This window comes from Rhincodon typus, chromosome 2, assembly GCF_021869965.1.
Source record: "Rhincodon typus isolate 14 chromosome 2, sRhiTyp1.1, whole genome shotgun sequence".
NCBI lineage: Eukaryota > Metazoa > Chordata > Chondrichthyes > Orectolobiformes > Rhincodontidae > Rhincodon > Rhincodon typus.
In genome coordinates, this window is record NC_063333.1 from 31,879,818 (window position 1) to 31,896,245 (window position 16,428).

The following is a 16,428-nucleotide window of genomic DNA, read 5'->3' on the forward strand; positions in this document are numbered from 1 at the left end:
TCCCAGCCACCGTCAGTTCTGAGGAAGGGTCACCGGACCCGAAACGTTAACTCTGTTTTCTCCTTCACAGATGCTGCCAGATCTGCTGAGCTTTTCCAGCAACTTTGTTTTTGTTCCTGATTTATAGCATCTGCAGATCTTTCGGTTTTTAAAAGGTTGTGATCTGAGGCCTTTCAGCCATAGTGCTCCAATGGGCAGTAAACTGCAGAATCCCAAAAGTTGTACATCTAACAAGGAATATACATAATGAACATTAAGAACATTGAATTTAATTGCGGTTGCTCAGAGTGTAACACGGTGCAAGAGGCAAAGTTTACATCTATTGCAGTCTAACATCTGATTTGAAATGCTTTATCCTGGGGCTGTATGCCTGACATAGAATATATATTGTTATTATGAACACTATTACAATCAGAGGGAAGCACCTAAGAATGGAACATGATATATTACATTGAATTTGTTTTGAAATGCTTCAATATTCAGGTTGAAATGCTTTGTAATTGTAATAATTGTAACTTGCACAACATTTTATGAATAAACTATAGTTTGAAATAAAAGCGATACCTGTGACAATAGCAACTCAGAGTAATGCAGCCACGAGCAAAGGATGGCACCTTAGTACATGTTGTGGCACAAAGACAGAAATGAAGAGAAGAAATAATAGAACATTGCATAGTCAAAAGAGATAGACTTTTGCAGTAGCAATTGAGACAGCAGAATAATTTGTGTCCCTCGAGTATCAGACAGGTACAAAATAAACTAGCAAGGGCAACTCAGAAACCTTGGTTTATCTTCAAATTAGTAATAAAGGAAGGAACATAACTGAGTTTGGAGGCAGATTAATTTTAAGGATTTGAGGCAGTCTCAGGATTACACTCAGTGCCACATGCTGTCAGTACAAGGACGCAGGTACAGCAGTGTTGTGGTTAGATTAAATTAGCAATTCAGAGGCTGATTGCCCAAAATTGCAAAATGAAGTTTAATGCAGCTGTCAATTTGCAAGTTAACATCACAATAAACATTAAATGTGGAAAGCTGCTGCTTGGTTAAAATAAAATGGCTAGTTCACTAATATTCTTCTGAAAAGAAAATCTGCAATTTTTACTCAATCTGGTACACATCATATAAATAAATTTAATGCTTCTGAAGTGGCTATCAATTCCTCAGAACAGCTAAGATAAACAATAAAAGCAGCTTTGCCAACATCATTCATATTCTCAGAAAAAACATAAATAAGTAATGGTGTCAAACGCATGGCAGAAGTTCTGAAATAGAAGATGTAATCATTCAGGCCTTCCACAAATGTCTGCTGATTGCTCTGCCAGATTCAACTAATGGAAATTTGAGAGATTAAATAAGGTCACAAACACTGACAAGAGAAACTTTGATCTCAAGGTCAATGTCTTTCAAAGACCATTCTTTCTGTCAGTCAAAAGAATTTATACTTGAAGCATATGATCCCATCTGTAGGCCTAACAGGAATACATATTTGGCTCATTGTCAACCTTTAATGACAGGTTTAGTTTAGTGCAAGGGATGGCAATGCATTGGTCAACCTTAATGTTCAGGTAATGGAGAAGACATCTTCCTTCTGCATGGATGATCCTCCTATCGTAGTAACTCCAGCAGAGGTCAAGATTATCTGATGATGCAAAGGTGTTCAGTTTAATTTTAATTGCGCAACGGTACTTGAATCACCTATGGAAAGATTTTCTACTTGAACAGATGGACAGCAAGGCAAACAAGTTGTCCACTTCCAACATGTGAAAGGCCAAAAAATTTATGGTTCAAGGAAAAATAAAACTTTCCTGCCATATAGAATTCTGCTATAGAAATAAAATTTCTTTTCTCTGATCATTGATGTAAAAGACTGAAGTACTACCTCAGCAACTGCAGGTCAACTTTACTTGTACATCCTTAATATGGTCTAAAATATGAATTGTTTGAAAAGCCCACATGGCGCATATAGCCTTCTTAAATCCAATCGCGATGCACATTCTTCATTGTAAAAACTACACCAGAATTGGCTGACTGGAAATTCCTGGAAGTGAATTAGCTGACTGTCCACCCAAAGCAGATCTTAAAGATTTTATGCAGCAAGGACGTAGCCTGAGCAAATTCCACTGAAGAGTATAAGGCAGAGTAAGCATACCTGTTAGAATCCCAAACATATGAGGATACTTTCAAGAGTATCATTTATAACTCGGCCTAACTCCAAATATTGACACATCTATCCCAAGACAGGGGCACCTTGTGCCTAAAAGATAAAACTCTGTCTCCAAAACCATGAGGTAATATAATAACAAAGATAACCGATATAGAACATAGGTTAAAATATTTTGCTTGTACCAATCCTGGGTGGAGGTTCAGGTTGCCTAGTTGTCCAGATAAATGTGTCTATGAATATGCTACAGTTGCAAACAGGTGACAATTACTGAAGAGCACGTTAGAATGACTTGAACTGCTCAATAGCAAGAAGTGTGCGCTGGTAGTTTCAAACTTAAAAATGAAACCAGAAATACCAATAATTGCCTTAAATTACTATGAAAATTACACCATCTTCAGGCCTCATGCTGCCAACCAATAACCCTAACTTCCATCAAAGCAACTTTGCTTTTCTGTCTTTAGCAACTGACTCACTTCCTGAGATCCAAGAAAAAATGCATTGAAGATGCCAAATTTCTGCTCTACCCCTTTCCGTCCACACAAACCACCTACCCCCACAGAAACTGCTCTCTCACACTTGTTAAAAAAATCTTAAGCACTACAGAGTACCAAAAGGTATAACTGTCTGACCCTCAATTGTATCATACTCTTGTGCTAGAATCTAGCTGTGTTTCTGGAGCCCGAGTACAAAGTTGTATATTTTATAGAAAAAATTTTAGAAATTTCTGCTGTTGATCAGGAGCCACGCACCCTGATCACTTTGACCATGAAATGGTTGGCAAAATGTCCATTGATTCCCCAGCCACTGAAAGATTAAAAATGTGTGCAGTTGGTCAGTAACAATACCATGCCCTCCAAGTCAGGTGATATTACATAATGGGATACAAAATGAAGCAGAACAAAATACAGGACAAAAACACACCCCTCCCTGATGCACTCGATGCTTTCTATGCTGATTTCGAGCAGAATGCCAGTGGTGAGTGTTACCCGCCCAGACAGCCCAGGATGCACTTGTTCCCTCAGTGACCGCTCCACTGCAGATCGGCCTTCCTGAGATTAAACTGGGGAAAGTGACTGGCCCAGACAGTCCCTGGCTGTGCACTTAGGTCCTGTGCAGACCAGCTGGTGGAGGTATTTGCTGACATCATCAACCTCTTCTTGCTACACTCCAAAGTCCCCACTTGCTTCAAGAAGACCACCATCATCCCAGGACCAAAGAAAACACATGCAACATACCTGAATGACTATCGCCCAGTGCCTGTGACCTCCATAATCATGAAGTGCTTCAAGAGGTTGGTCATGACCCACATCAACTCTAGCCTCCCAGCCTGCCTTGATCCACTGCAATTTGCCTACTGGCAAAGCAGGTCCACAGTGGATGCCATTTCCCCAGCCCTACACTCATTCCTGGAACACCTGGATAACAAGGACATCTACATCAAGCCCCAACTCACCGACTACAGCTTCACCTTCAACACCATAATCTCTACCAGAATAATCTCAAAACTCCAAGACCTAGGTCTCAGCTCTGCCCTCTGCAACGGGATCCTCAGCTTCCTGACCCACAGACCTCAATCAGTGAAGACAGACAATAGCACTTCCTCCATGATAATCCTCAACACTAGCACCCCCTACTGTACTGCTCGTACACCCACGACAATGAAGCCAGATTCTGAACGAACGCCATCTACAAGTTTGCTGATGACACCACTGTAGTAGGATGGATATCAAACGATGATGAGTCAGAATACATGAAGGAGGTAGAGTGCTTGGTGTCGTGCAGCAATGATAATAATCTCTCTCTCAAAGTCCACAAAACAAAAGAACTGATCATTGACTTCAGGAAGAAAGGAAGAGAACAGGCTCCTATCTACATCAACAAAGCTGAGGTGGAGAGGATTGAGAGTATCAAGTTCCTAGGAGTGATAATAACTGAATCTGTCCTGGACCTCTCAGTTAGATGCTATGGTCAAGCAGTCACAACAACGCCTCTTCTTCAGGTGGCCTAGGAAATTCAACATGTCCATAAGGGCCCTCACCAACTTCTACAGATGTACCATAGGAAGCATTCTGAGTGCATATTGGTCTGGTATGGCAACTGCTCTGCCCAGGACTGTAAGAAACTACAGAAAGTTGCACACACAGCCCAGATCATCACACATGCCAACCTCCTATCCATTTACACTTCTCATTGCCGCAGATAGGCCGCCAATGTCATCAAAAACCTCTCCCACCCAGGTAATGCTCTCTTCCAATCTCTTCTGTCAGGTAGAAGACACAGAAGCTTGAACACGTGCACCAACAGGTTCAAGAACAGCTTCTTCCCTGCAGTTATTAGACTGCTGAACCTCTCTAACTTCAAATAATGTTGATCTTGCTAATGGTGATCATGCTTTCTGCACCTCCTGTGCAACAGTATTCCTCTGTCTAAGCACCTAATATCTATATGTCCTTGTTTGCTATGAACTGTCTGTATTGCTTGCAAAACAAAGCTTTTCACTGTACCTGGGTACATGTGACCACAATAAATCAAATCAAATCAAATCAAATCAAATCAAATCAAGGTATCGTAATATGAACCAGGTTAGATAAAGAGAAGAACATTGAAGGACCAGGATCTAGCCTTTGGTAAGTGCCCACTCAGTAGGATGCAAATTGAGAAACTACATTTTCAAATTGTACAATGATATTCACTCCCATTCTCAGTCCCTGGATTTTATGATTGGTTAATGTTAAGAACAATCTACAGTCTAGGCCTACTGAAGCAAAACATCTGTAGCACTTCGAGGCCCTGAATGATAGTGCCCCTCCAGAGTCCAAAGTCCAATTTGTAAGATTAAAAATTCTCGAAGATGTACCAAGGAGCAGAAAAGAAGAACTGCTTTAGTCCTTTTTCAACTTGGCAGATGGCCAATTGCAGAGCAGAAAGCCGATATCACGGGTCAGCATTTGGAGACTACTAAGTAATCAAAGTGATGTGTGAAAGCAGAGATTGCTTTGATCACAGGGAGAGGCAACTGCAGCAGATCTGCTTGAAGATCTGGGGTTTCAGGGGAGGTGGGAGAAAGCATTCCTGTGCCCTTAGCTGAGAAACAGTTACTTACTGAATCAAGTGACTGCCTCCCTCAATCTGTGAGCTTTCTTAAACTCTTGTAAACTTTAAGTGAATGCCATAATCTTAGGTACGGAACCACATTGACACGGAACCTCACTGACAGTTTGTTATTATTAACCTAGAGTTAGGAAATCAGACAAGGCCAAGGCATGTTTATTGTGGGCTTGAATCAGATCACATTTTTACCATTTTAAACACCCCACCTTTCCCCAGCAATATCCTTCAATAATTTTAGAACATCATAATATGGACCATTTCCATAACATGCAATGGATCTACTGGTATTATAGTATGAAGTATTGTCAATTTTCTCGTACAGACTGTTCAACGCAACAGCAAATAAAATAGATCATTGCAACTCAATCCCCTTTCTTATAGGCAACCATCCAGCCAACTGAGCTAACCACAGCTTCCTATAGCCACAACTACACAGATTCCATATCAGTGAGAGCTGTACCTCCAGTTCACGTAAAGCAACAGTTTAAGACAATGCATGCAGATTTTTAAGGGTCAACGAAAAGGAGAAAGTAAGGAAATTTAATTCAGGGTTAGTGTACATATACGTGAATCTAGAGCATGGTAAATAAAATTGGTGATGTTGTGGTCATGGAAGAGATTTAGCTCGAAGGGCATGGACCAAGTGTTAAATATTCCTGGATACTAGATATTCAAGAAAGACAGGAAAGGAACATAGCACAATTGATTAAGGAGAGCATTGCAGTGCTGAAGAAAGAGGATGTCTCAGAGGGATCAAGGACAGAATCAATTTGACTAGATCCAAGGAACAAAAAAGGTGCAATTGCATTGCTCAGTGAAATCTATAGGCAGCAAGCTTTGGGAAAGATGTAGTGGAACAAATTTGCAGAAAATTAGGGAAAGATAAGAACTATGGAGTGGCTATAATGAGGGAACCTTACTTATCAGGTAGAGACTGGTATAGTAGTAAAGGGCAGAGGTGGGCAAGATTTCCTAGAGTGTGTTTAGAATAATTTTCTGCAACAGTATGTTCCTAGTCCAATGAGAAATAAGGCATTGTTAGATCTGTTTTTTGGGAATGTAGTCAGCTATGTAGATCTGGTGGCAGTAAGAGAACATTTAGGGGGCAGCGATCATTGTATCACAAGTCTTAGGGTAATATAGAAAAAAACCAAACAAACCAGAGTAAGAGTAATGAACTGGGGGAAAGCCAATGATGGGATAAGAATGGATCTGGGCCAAATAAATTGAAGTCAAAGGTTTGCAGGAAATGTGGTATGTAAACGATGGATTACATTCAAACAAGAGATAGTTAAGGCACAGTAAAGTTTACTCCCTCACAAGGAAAAGGTAGGGTTAAAAAATCCAGAGCTCCCTGGTTGAAGAAAGAGAGGTGAATTAAGATAAAAGAACAGAAAGTGCAGTGTGTTCAGACAGAAAACAGCATTGAAAGCCCAGCTGATTACATATGATCAAGGTACTTGACATTCAAACGAGACAATAATGAGCTACTGCTCTTCGTTCTGAAGCAGTTAGTGGTAGAACATGCTACCTACTAATGCAATAGATATGGGGCACAACAGGATACCACTGAAATATCAAAAAAAGATTTGGTGGAAAAAGGTAAATAAAAATATATTAGGTTGTTCTGGTTAGTGGTGAAATCTGTGGTCTTTTGCCAGTTTTATTGCATCTGAGCAATTTAAGATCACTTTAAAGATTTGTTCTCTTTTACTGAAAATAAAAGATGCAGAGCAACAATATTTTCTTTATTCTTTCACAGGTTGTAGGTGACAGTGACTGACACTAGCTTTCAATTCCAGACTATTTAGAAACTAATTGTATTTAAATTTCACCAGCTACCATGGTAGGATTTGAAACTGTCACGGTGAATGTCACCATCTCCTCTAACTCTCCCATTGTTCTGTAGATGCATGTTGTACCCTGTAGGTTACAAATAAAGAAGCCCCAGGTTGCACTTCGTAATTGAAGAAGGACAGCAATTGGTATGTGCTGTTCTTGAGCTAAGGAAGAAAGGGGGATAAAATTAACCCTGATCCCCAGTGTTGGTCACTACCAGTATCCATAGTAGGAAGTGGATGCACAATTGGATATATCCTTATTGTTAAGTAACTTGTTACCAAATAAAAACAGGGAACTGCAGATGCTGTAAATCAGAAACAAAAAACAGAAGTTGCTGGAAAACCTCGGCAGGTCTGGTAGTATCGGTGATGAGAAACGGTCACCGCATCTGAAACATTAACTCGGATTTCTCTTCACAGATACTGCCAGACCTGCTGAGCTTTTGCAGCAACTTCAGAACTTGTTACCTAATGTCACTGTGCCTGTGATACTAAATTCTAATGCAAGCATTTCATCTGGAATGTTGGAAGGATGAAGGAATAGTTGTACACACCTGTGCTCTAATATGTAAAGCAAGGACTAAGACAGATTTTGAGACTAGTTTTGGGACTTGTGGGCTCTGGTGTGTAATAGAATGCTGTTCTACTTCAGACAATTGGATTCTCTGTCCTGTTGTATTGTTTTCCTTGGGTTCAAGAATCAAATTTAGATGTTGCTACAAATTCTGTATATGAGATAATGATGGATAGGGAAGAAAACCTCTCTGGTCCACCAGCTTATCCATCACGATTGCAGTACATGTAACCACCCCAGACAAAAACCATATAATTTCCCACGGGAGGGGCGAAGCAAAATGTTAAAATTTCAGGCCAGTTTTGGGGAGTGGAAGGAAATCCTCTGTGCCATTTCCCCATTTCTGAAAAATTTTTCTGAAGGGTCCCGACCCGAGACGTCAACTTTTCTGCTCCTTTGATGCTGCCTGGCCCGCTGTGTTCCTCCAGCTCCACACTGTGTTATCACTGAGTATAGGAGTTGGGATGTCATGTTGCGGCTACACAGCATATTGGTTCAGCCACTTTTAGAATAGTGTGTTCAATCCTGGTCCCCCTGCTGTAGGAAAGAGGTGTTAAACTTGAAAGGGTTCAGAAAAGATTTACAAAGATGTTGCTTGGGTTGGAGGGTTTCAGTTACAGGGAGAAGTTGAATAGGCTGGAGCATTTTTCCCTGGGGCACCAGAGGCTTTACAAAACCATGAGGGACATGGATAGGGTGAACAGTTAAGGTCTTTTTCCCAGGGGAGGGGAATCCAAAACTAGAGGCCATAGGTTTAAGATGAGAGGGGAAAGAATTAAAAAGGACCTAAGAGGCAACTTTTTCCACGCAGAGGGTGGTGTGTGCATGGAATGAGCTGCCAGAGAAAGTGGTGGAGGCTGGTACAATCACAACATTTAAAAAGCATCTGGATGGGTATATGAATAAGAAGGGGTTAGAGGGATATGGGCCAAATGCTGGCAAATGGGTCTAGATTTATTTAGGATATCTGGTCAGCATAGACGAGTTAGACTGAGGAGTCTGTTTCCATGTTGTACAGTTCTATGACTCTGTGATTCCGTTACAGGAGGGAGAGACTGGTTTTACAGCGAGTGAGAGAAATAAAGAGGCAACATGGAAAAAAAAAAATTGGAAGCCAACATAAATGAGAATCTTCAAATCTTGTACATGCATATAAATAGTAAAAGGGGGATAGTAGTAAAGCCAATTAGTAATCAGAATTAGATTTACACATGGAGGCAGGTCAAAAATGAATGCTTTGATTCGTCTTTAGCAAGGAAGATGACAATGCCGTGCAGCCCACACAGAACGATTAGTTAATTTAATCACTACAGAGTTTTACAACTGATAAAGAAAGAGGTATTGGATAGGCTATCGTCTAGCTAAAGTTGATAAGACACCAGGATCCTGAAGTGATATATCCAAGGTTAGGGGAAGTGAAAGTGGAAATTGCAGACACATGTGCCACAATTTTTCAGCTTTTCTTAGATATAGAGATGGTGCCAATGAACTCAGAATCGCAAATGTTGCTGCTTTACATTGATGTAAAGTGAAGCCCAGCAAGTGAAGGCCACTCAATTTAACCCCGTGATGGGAAAATTTCTAGAAATGATAATATGAAGTGTTACTTTGGCAAATGCAGTTAATTAAAATAAATGCCTTATGAAATCAATGAAATCAAGTTATGTTAAACTTCCTAGAATTTTTTGAAGAAGTAATAGAGTGTTGATGAGGGCAATGCTGTTAACATGATTCGCATAGACTTCCAAAAGCCATTTGATACAGCACTACACAACAGACATGTGAGCAAAGTTACTGCTCATGGAGGCGATAGTAGCAATATGGATACAGAATTCAGTCAGTCAGTCAGTGAAAGAAAAGTAACCTATGATTATGATAGTGTACAACCTTAAAATGAAGTAGACAAATTATTGTAATTGGTAAGTAGGTGGCAGATGATGTTCAATGGGGAGAAATGGGATGCAATTTGTGATCTTTGGTTTAGAAGTATTATGTTGGAGGTCAGTGTCAGGACTTTTGCTTTTTCTGATATGTATCTATGGCTTAGACATTGAAGTACAGAGGAGAACTGCGAAATTTTAGAATGATACAAATCTTGGAAGCATTGTAAGTTGTGAAGAGGGTAGTGTAGAATTTCAAAAGGACACAAACCAGTTGACGGAATGGGCAAACTGGTAACAGATGAAATTCAGTATGGAGAAATGGGAAATAATTCACTTTGGGAGGAAGAACATCGAGAGACAATATACAATAAAATGTGCCGAAGTATATATGCGCATAAGTCATTGAAGGTAGCAGGACAGGTTGAGATTATTTATAAAGTATCCAGTATCATTGTCTCTATACCCTGAAAATAAAGCCTTAGAGCAAGGAGGTTAAGTGGAACTTGTGTAAGACACCAGTGTTGCTCAGCTGGAGTTGTGTCCCCAATTCTGGATACCACATTTCAGAAAAGATGAGAAGACTTTGGAAATGGGAGATTTGGGAGAATTGTTCCAGGCATTTAGAACTTCAGTTATGAGGATAAATTGGAAAAAAGTTAGGATTCTTTCCCTTGGAGATGAGAACGGTGAGGGTAGATTCAATAGAAGTATTGAAAATCACAAGGGTTCTAGACTGAGTAGATAAGAGAAATGGTTCTCACTTGTCATAGAATCATTGTCATAAAGTTGTACAGCATGGAAACAGGCCCTTCGGTCCAACTCATCCATGTTGACCAGATATTCTAAATTAATCCAGTCCCATTTGCTAGCATTTGCCCATAACCCTCTAAACCCTTCCTATTCATGTGCCCATTCAGATGCCTTTTAAATGTTGTATCTGTACCAGCCTCCACCGTTTCCTCTGACAGATTATTCCATACATGCACCATCCTCTTTGTGAAAATATTGCCCCTTAGGAACCTTTTAAATCTTTCCCCTCTCAACTTAAACCAATGCCCTCTAGTTTTGGACACCCCTACCATGGGGAAAAGGTCTTGGCTAGTCACCCTATCTAAGGCCCTCATGACTTTATAAACCTCTATAAAGGTCACTCCTTAGCCTCCAATGCTCTAGGGAACATAGTCCCAGACCATTCAGCCTCTCCCTATAGCTCAAACCCTCCAAACGTGGCAACATCCTTCTAAATCTTCTCTGAACCCTTGCAAGTTTCACAACATTCTTCCTATAGCAAGGAGACCAGCACTGAATGCCGTATTCCAAAAGTGGCCTAACCAAAGTCCCATATAGTTGCGATATGACCTCCCAACTCCTATAGTCAATGAAATGACCAAAAAGGCAAGTATACCAAATGCTTTCTTCCCTATCCTATCTATCCGTGACTCCACTTTCAAGGAAATATGAACCTGTACTCCAAGGTTGCTTTGTTCAACAACACTCCACAGGACCTTACCATTAAGTGTGTAAGTCCTGCCCTGATTTGCCTTTCCAAAATGTAGCACCTCACATTTATCTAAATTAAACTCCATCTGCCACTCCTCAGCCCATCAACCCATCTGATTAAGATCCCGTTGTACTCTGAGGTAACCTTCTTCGCTGTCCACTACACCTCCAATTTTGGTGTCATCTGCAAATTTACAAACCATACCTCCAACTTTCACATCCAAATCATTTATTTAAATGATGAAAAGCAGTGAACCCAGCACCTATCCTTGTGGCACACCACTGTTCACAGGCCTTCAGTATGAAAAGCAACCCTCCACCACGACCCTCCGTCTTTTACCTTCGAGCCACTTCTGTATCCAAATAGCTAGTTCTCACATGGGAGATCCATGTGATTTAACCTTGCTAACCAGTCTACCATGAGGAAACTTGTCGAAGGTCTTACTGAAGGCCATTTAGATCATGTTGCACTGCTTTACCCTCATCAATCCTCTTCGTTACTTCTTCAAAAAACTCATTCAATTTAGTGAGATACGATTTCCCACGCACAAAGCCATGCTGACTATCCCTAATCAGTCCTTGCCTTTCCAAATACCTATAAATCCTGTCCCTCAGGATTCCCTCCAACAACTTGCCCACTACTGATGTCAGGCTCACTGGTCTATAGTTTCCTTGGCTTTTTCTCACCATCTTTCCTAAATAGTGGCACCACATTAGCGAACCTCCAGTCATCCAGCACCTCACCTGTGGCTATCGATGATACAAATAATTCAGCAAGCAGCCCAGCAATCACTTCTCTGGCTTCCCACAGAGTTCTAAGGTACACCTGATCAGGTGCCAGGGATTTATCCACCTTTATGCATTTTAAGTCATGCAGCAGCCCCTCCTCTGTAATATGGACATTTTTCAAGATGTCGCTATTTATTTCCCCACATTCTGTAGCTTCCATATCCTTCTCCACAGTAAACACTGAGGCAAAATACTCATTCAATATCTCCCCCAGCTCCTGCAGTTCCACACATAGGGGGTCTTGCTGATCTTTAAGGGTCCCTGTTCTCTCCCTACTTACTCTTTTGTCCTTAATGTATTTGTAGAATCCCTTCGGATTCTCCTTAACCCTCTTTGCCAAAGCTATCTCAAGTCTCCCTTTTGCCCTCCTGATTTCCCTCTTAAGTATACATCTACTGCCTTTATACTCTCCTAGGGATTCACTTGATCCCTGCTCTCTATACCTGGCATATACTTCCTTCTTTTTCTTGACCAAAACCTCAATTTCTCTAGTCATTCAGCATTCCCTACACCTACCAATCTTACCCTTCACTCTATCAGGAAGGTACGGTCTCTGGACTCGTTATCTCATTTTTGAAGGCTTCCCATTTCCCAGCCATACCTTTACCTGCAAATACCTATCCCCAATCAACTTTTGAAAGTTCTTGCTTACTGCAGTCAAGATTGGCCTTCCTCCAATTTAGAGCTTTAACTTTTAAATTCTCTCTATCCTTTTTCATCACTATTTTAAAACTAATAGAATGATGATCACTGGCCCCAAAGTGCTCCCCTGACACTTCAGTCACCTGCTCTGCCTTATTTCCCAAAGGCTGGTCAAGTTTTGCACCTTCTCTAGTAGGAACATCCAATACTGAATCAATCATAAAAGGACTGTGAAGGTATTGAGACAAAAGAACTGGCAGATGAAGCAAAAATGATATAAAAAAAATTTAATGCAGGTTCTGAAGCTTACTGCCATGTGTGGCAGAAGCACATTTTAGGTGAATGCATATAAAAAGTGCAAACTCTTATTTGAAAAGCAATGTGCAGAGTTACAAGGAAGATGGCAGAAAATGGCATGAAGTGAAATGTTCAGAGAGTCAATACAGATAGTGGTGTTATGAAGAACTTTATTTTATAATAATTCTGTGATTCCATAATGCTGAGTCAGCCAGTAGAGTGGGTTTGCCTCTGCTGCGACTTAATTTTCTAGATCTAGATATAAAGCTTAGAAGGCAGAAAGGCCCTCAGAAAGCAAAATATTGCCAGACTTTAAATTCTCAAGACCCTTAAAAGCCAAATAGAACTAGATTTCTATCGTCCCAATCTAAAAAGAATGGACAAGAAATTTGAGGATTCTTGCTAGAACAAGGCCTCCAGAATGCATTCTTCACCTTAAAATCTCAGCTGGAGCTGCATGTGAAATGAGTAAGGAATGATTAAGCTCAGTTACAATATCTTCTCCAGCTTGATAAAGAACCATTTCACAAAGCAGAAAAAATGCTGTCAAAAAAGATAAACACTAAAATTAATTAAATGGGAAAAGTTCTAGAGTAATCAGTTTATAAAAATGTAAATTTTGTACCTTGGATTCCGCTTTTGAAACAGTATTCCTCTTCCAACTGGATGTTCTGCCACCACTTCTAAAACAAAGAAAAATACATCAAATGTAATTCTTGTCTTCGCTTCATTTCATCATCAACCCTACTTTCTACCAATAGCATCAGGCATTCCTTGTTGTATCCTAGAAAAAACATGGAGCCAAGCTTAGAATATAATTAAAAACCTCCCATTACGGGCAGTGACCAATGAAAAGGAAGCCAGTTTTCCATTAATCCTACTTTTCTTTCCTTCTCATCCCTTCCTTTAACTCTATCTGGTCTTTATCTCACTATTATTTAAACTTATATTACACCTAAAGCCTTCATTTTCTTCAGCTTTCGTATAATGAATATTGGTGATTGCATGCTTTGTTATTGAATGAATACGCAAGTTACACACACAATCCCAGGAAATGGTGGGACGCTGAAACAGTTTAGAACGCAGACAAAAACCTGGAGTAATCAGATCAGCCATGATCTTACTGAAAAGCTGAGCAAGCCTGATGGGCAAAACAACTTATTCTGCTCCCAATTCACATGTTTGTATGTAATGAAGTGAAGAGAAATCTGGATAGATGCCTTAGGCATTTGATACTCTGTAATGACTGCAAAGTAGTGATTAACAAAGCAGATAAAATTCTCAACCACAACAACAAAAAAAGAACAAAGAACTGTGGATGCTGGAAATCAAGAACAAAATAAAAATTGCTGGAAAAACTCAGCAGGTCTGGCAGCAGCTGGGGAAAGAAAGTAGAGTTAACGTTTCAGGTCCAGTGACTCTTCAAAAAAAATTCTCAACAATATTAGATAAAATTCAAAAAGTCATGTTCCGATTGTATTTCGCTTTGGTCAAACTGCACCACACGTGCAGTACCATTCTTTTTATAGAGAGGCACAGAAGAGAGCATCTAGCCCTGAAGAGATGATGATGGTGATCACTGATATCATTGGACCGAGGTAAGCAGAATCTGGATTGTGCGTCACTGAATAGAACAAACCTCAGACAAGATAGTAAGCACCATGGAATTGGCAGATGTAAATCTGAACAGAACAGGATAAGCAGAACACAACTTTAAACTAACAAAATTAATCAGTGGACAGGCATCACAAAGTTCCTTTTATAAACAAACAGTTGCTGTGTTTGGTTGGGTGGGGGTTGGGGTGGTGGCAAGATGTGGTTGGGGATATTTTTCTGGATAGATGAATTACGATGGACTCATCTGACTTCCTTATTTGTAGCTTGATGAACAAATTTGTTACAATATGTTATTCTGGATGTTTTGTGAGCCTTGAGCACAAAGCACATGACACACAGGTGACTATGGATTGTATAGGACTGAAGTAAACATAATGCTTCAAAACAGATAGGTTATTCATGACATGGTAGATACACATAAAACAACTATCCTTTTAGTAACTCCATAGCCTCGAGCACATAACCTAATCAACATATTTTATTGACTGTTCACAATCTTCCAGGTGAGACATTAAATGGACTCTCCATCCGTCATTTTTGGTCAATACAAAAGACACATGTTACTTTGAGAAAGAAAAGATTGAGAGTTCAGTGTCCCAGTCAACACTTAGCACCCAACAGCACCTAAAACAGATTCTTGTCAGCACCTCATTGCTGTTTCTAGAATGCTGGCTGCCTGGTTTTCCTACATTGTGCTGACTAGATATGCATCAACAAAAAGCTATTCTTTAGAACTATTTTAGCTTCAATTTCATTAGCTCAAAGCTGCAAACACATCTACCTGAAATATCATCACGTTTAATGTTCAGGTGCAGTATTGAAGATGTAACTAGTAATACTTAATAACTTACTTTTGATCAACTACTAGAAATTTGATGCGTTGTTAAGTAGTTATGTTGACTGTACAATTAAACCACTTTATAGTCTTCATGATAGATCTCAAAGTATAACAAGGTGTAGAGCTGGATGAACACAGCAGGACAAGCAGCATCAGAGGAGCAGGAAGGCTGACATTTCAGGCCTAGACTCTTCTTCAGAACCCTTTTTTCTGAAGAAGGGCCTAGGCCCGAAATGTCAGCCTTCCTGCTCCTCTGATGCTGCCTGGCCTGCTGTGTTCATCCAGCTCTACACCTTGTTATCTCAGATTCTCCAGCATCTGCAGTTCCTACTACCTCAGATCTCAAAGTATGTTCAAAGTGAGTAATCTGTTGTTACAGGCAATTTGTGTTTGAGTAATTTGATTGCTCTTTGGTGGAATAATAAAAGGTGTTTGATGAGGTTGTACAGTTACACAGTGGATCTGGCCATTCAAAAAGGCATTTAACGCTATTAAGTGATATTTTGCCACCAGCAATTTTAAAGCTAGCAGTTTATAAAAAAGTGGCAGTATGGATTCTGCACATGCTAGAAAGGGGGAGAAAGCAGACTAATACTGGATACTTGTTTTTCAGACAGTAGGAACGTATTACCAAAACTAAGAAGCTGCTAAAGCTTTGTAAAACATTGGTAAGGCCATAACCAGAATATTATGTTCAATCCTGGACACCATACTTCGGGAAGGTTATCAAAGCCTAAGGAAGGATACAGTTACAGTGGAAAGGACTTCAACTATTTGGAGACCACAGTAACTCGTTAAAGAGCATAAAAAGGTAAATAGAAGATTAAATGGATATACTCAAAATAGTCAATGGTTTTGGTAGATTAAATAAGGTGAAGCTCTTTAGGATATTCTTGCATATTAGACACAATATAAATGCATGTTTGCTCTTATTCCTAAATTGTCAAATTATGTCTAGGTTTTGCTTTCACCCTCTTTAATTCAAAGATTACATTTGAAGGTTTTATTTGGAAATTTTAAAATAGAGTGTGTGTTCAAAACTTTTATACATTCAATGATGATTCTCCCAAGTTTGTCTTTTGCCTGCATTGGAGTTTCGTGCCACACAAAGATATATCTCTCCTCTAGGATTCAAAATACACAGTCAGTGGCAGGGAATTCACCTATGA

General features: G+C 39.9%; 1 long non-coding RNA gene across 1 annotated transcript in view; it reads left to right on the forward strand.

Annotated features, from left to right (window-relative positions):
* LOC125485653 overlaps positions 1-16,058 on the forward strand; it is a 48,850-nt gene extending 32,792 nt beyond the window's left edge. Inside the window, exon 3 of the long non-coding RNA XR_007264366.1 lies at positions 15,873-16,058. This is a non-coding gene — a long non-coding RNA (uncharacterized LOC125485653). The remainder of the gene's footprint in view (positions 1-15,872) is intronic.
* The last annotated feature ends 370 nt before the right edge of the window (positions 16,059-16,428 follow it).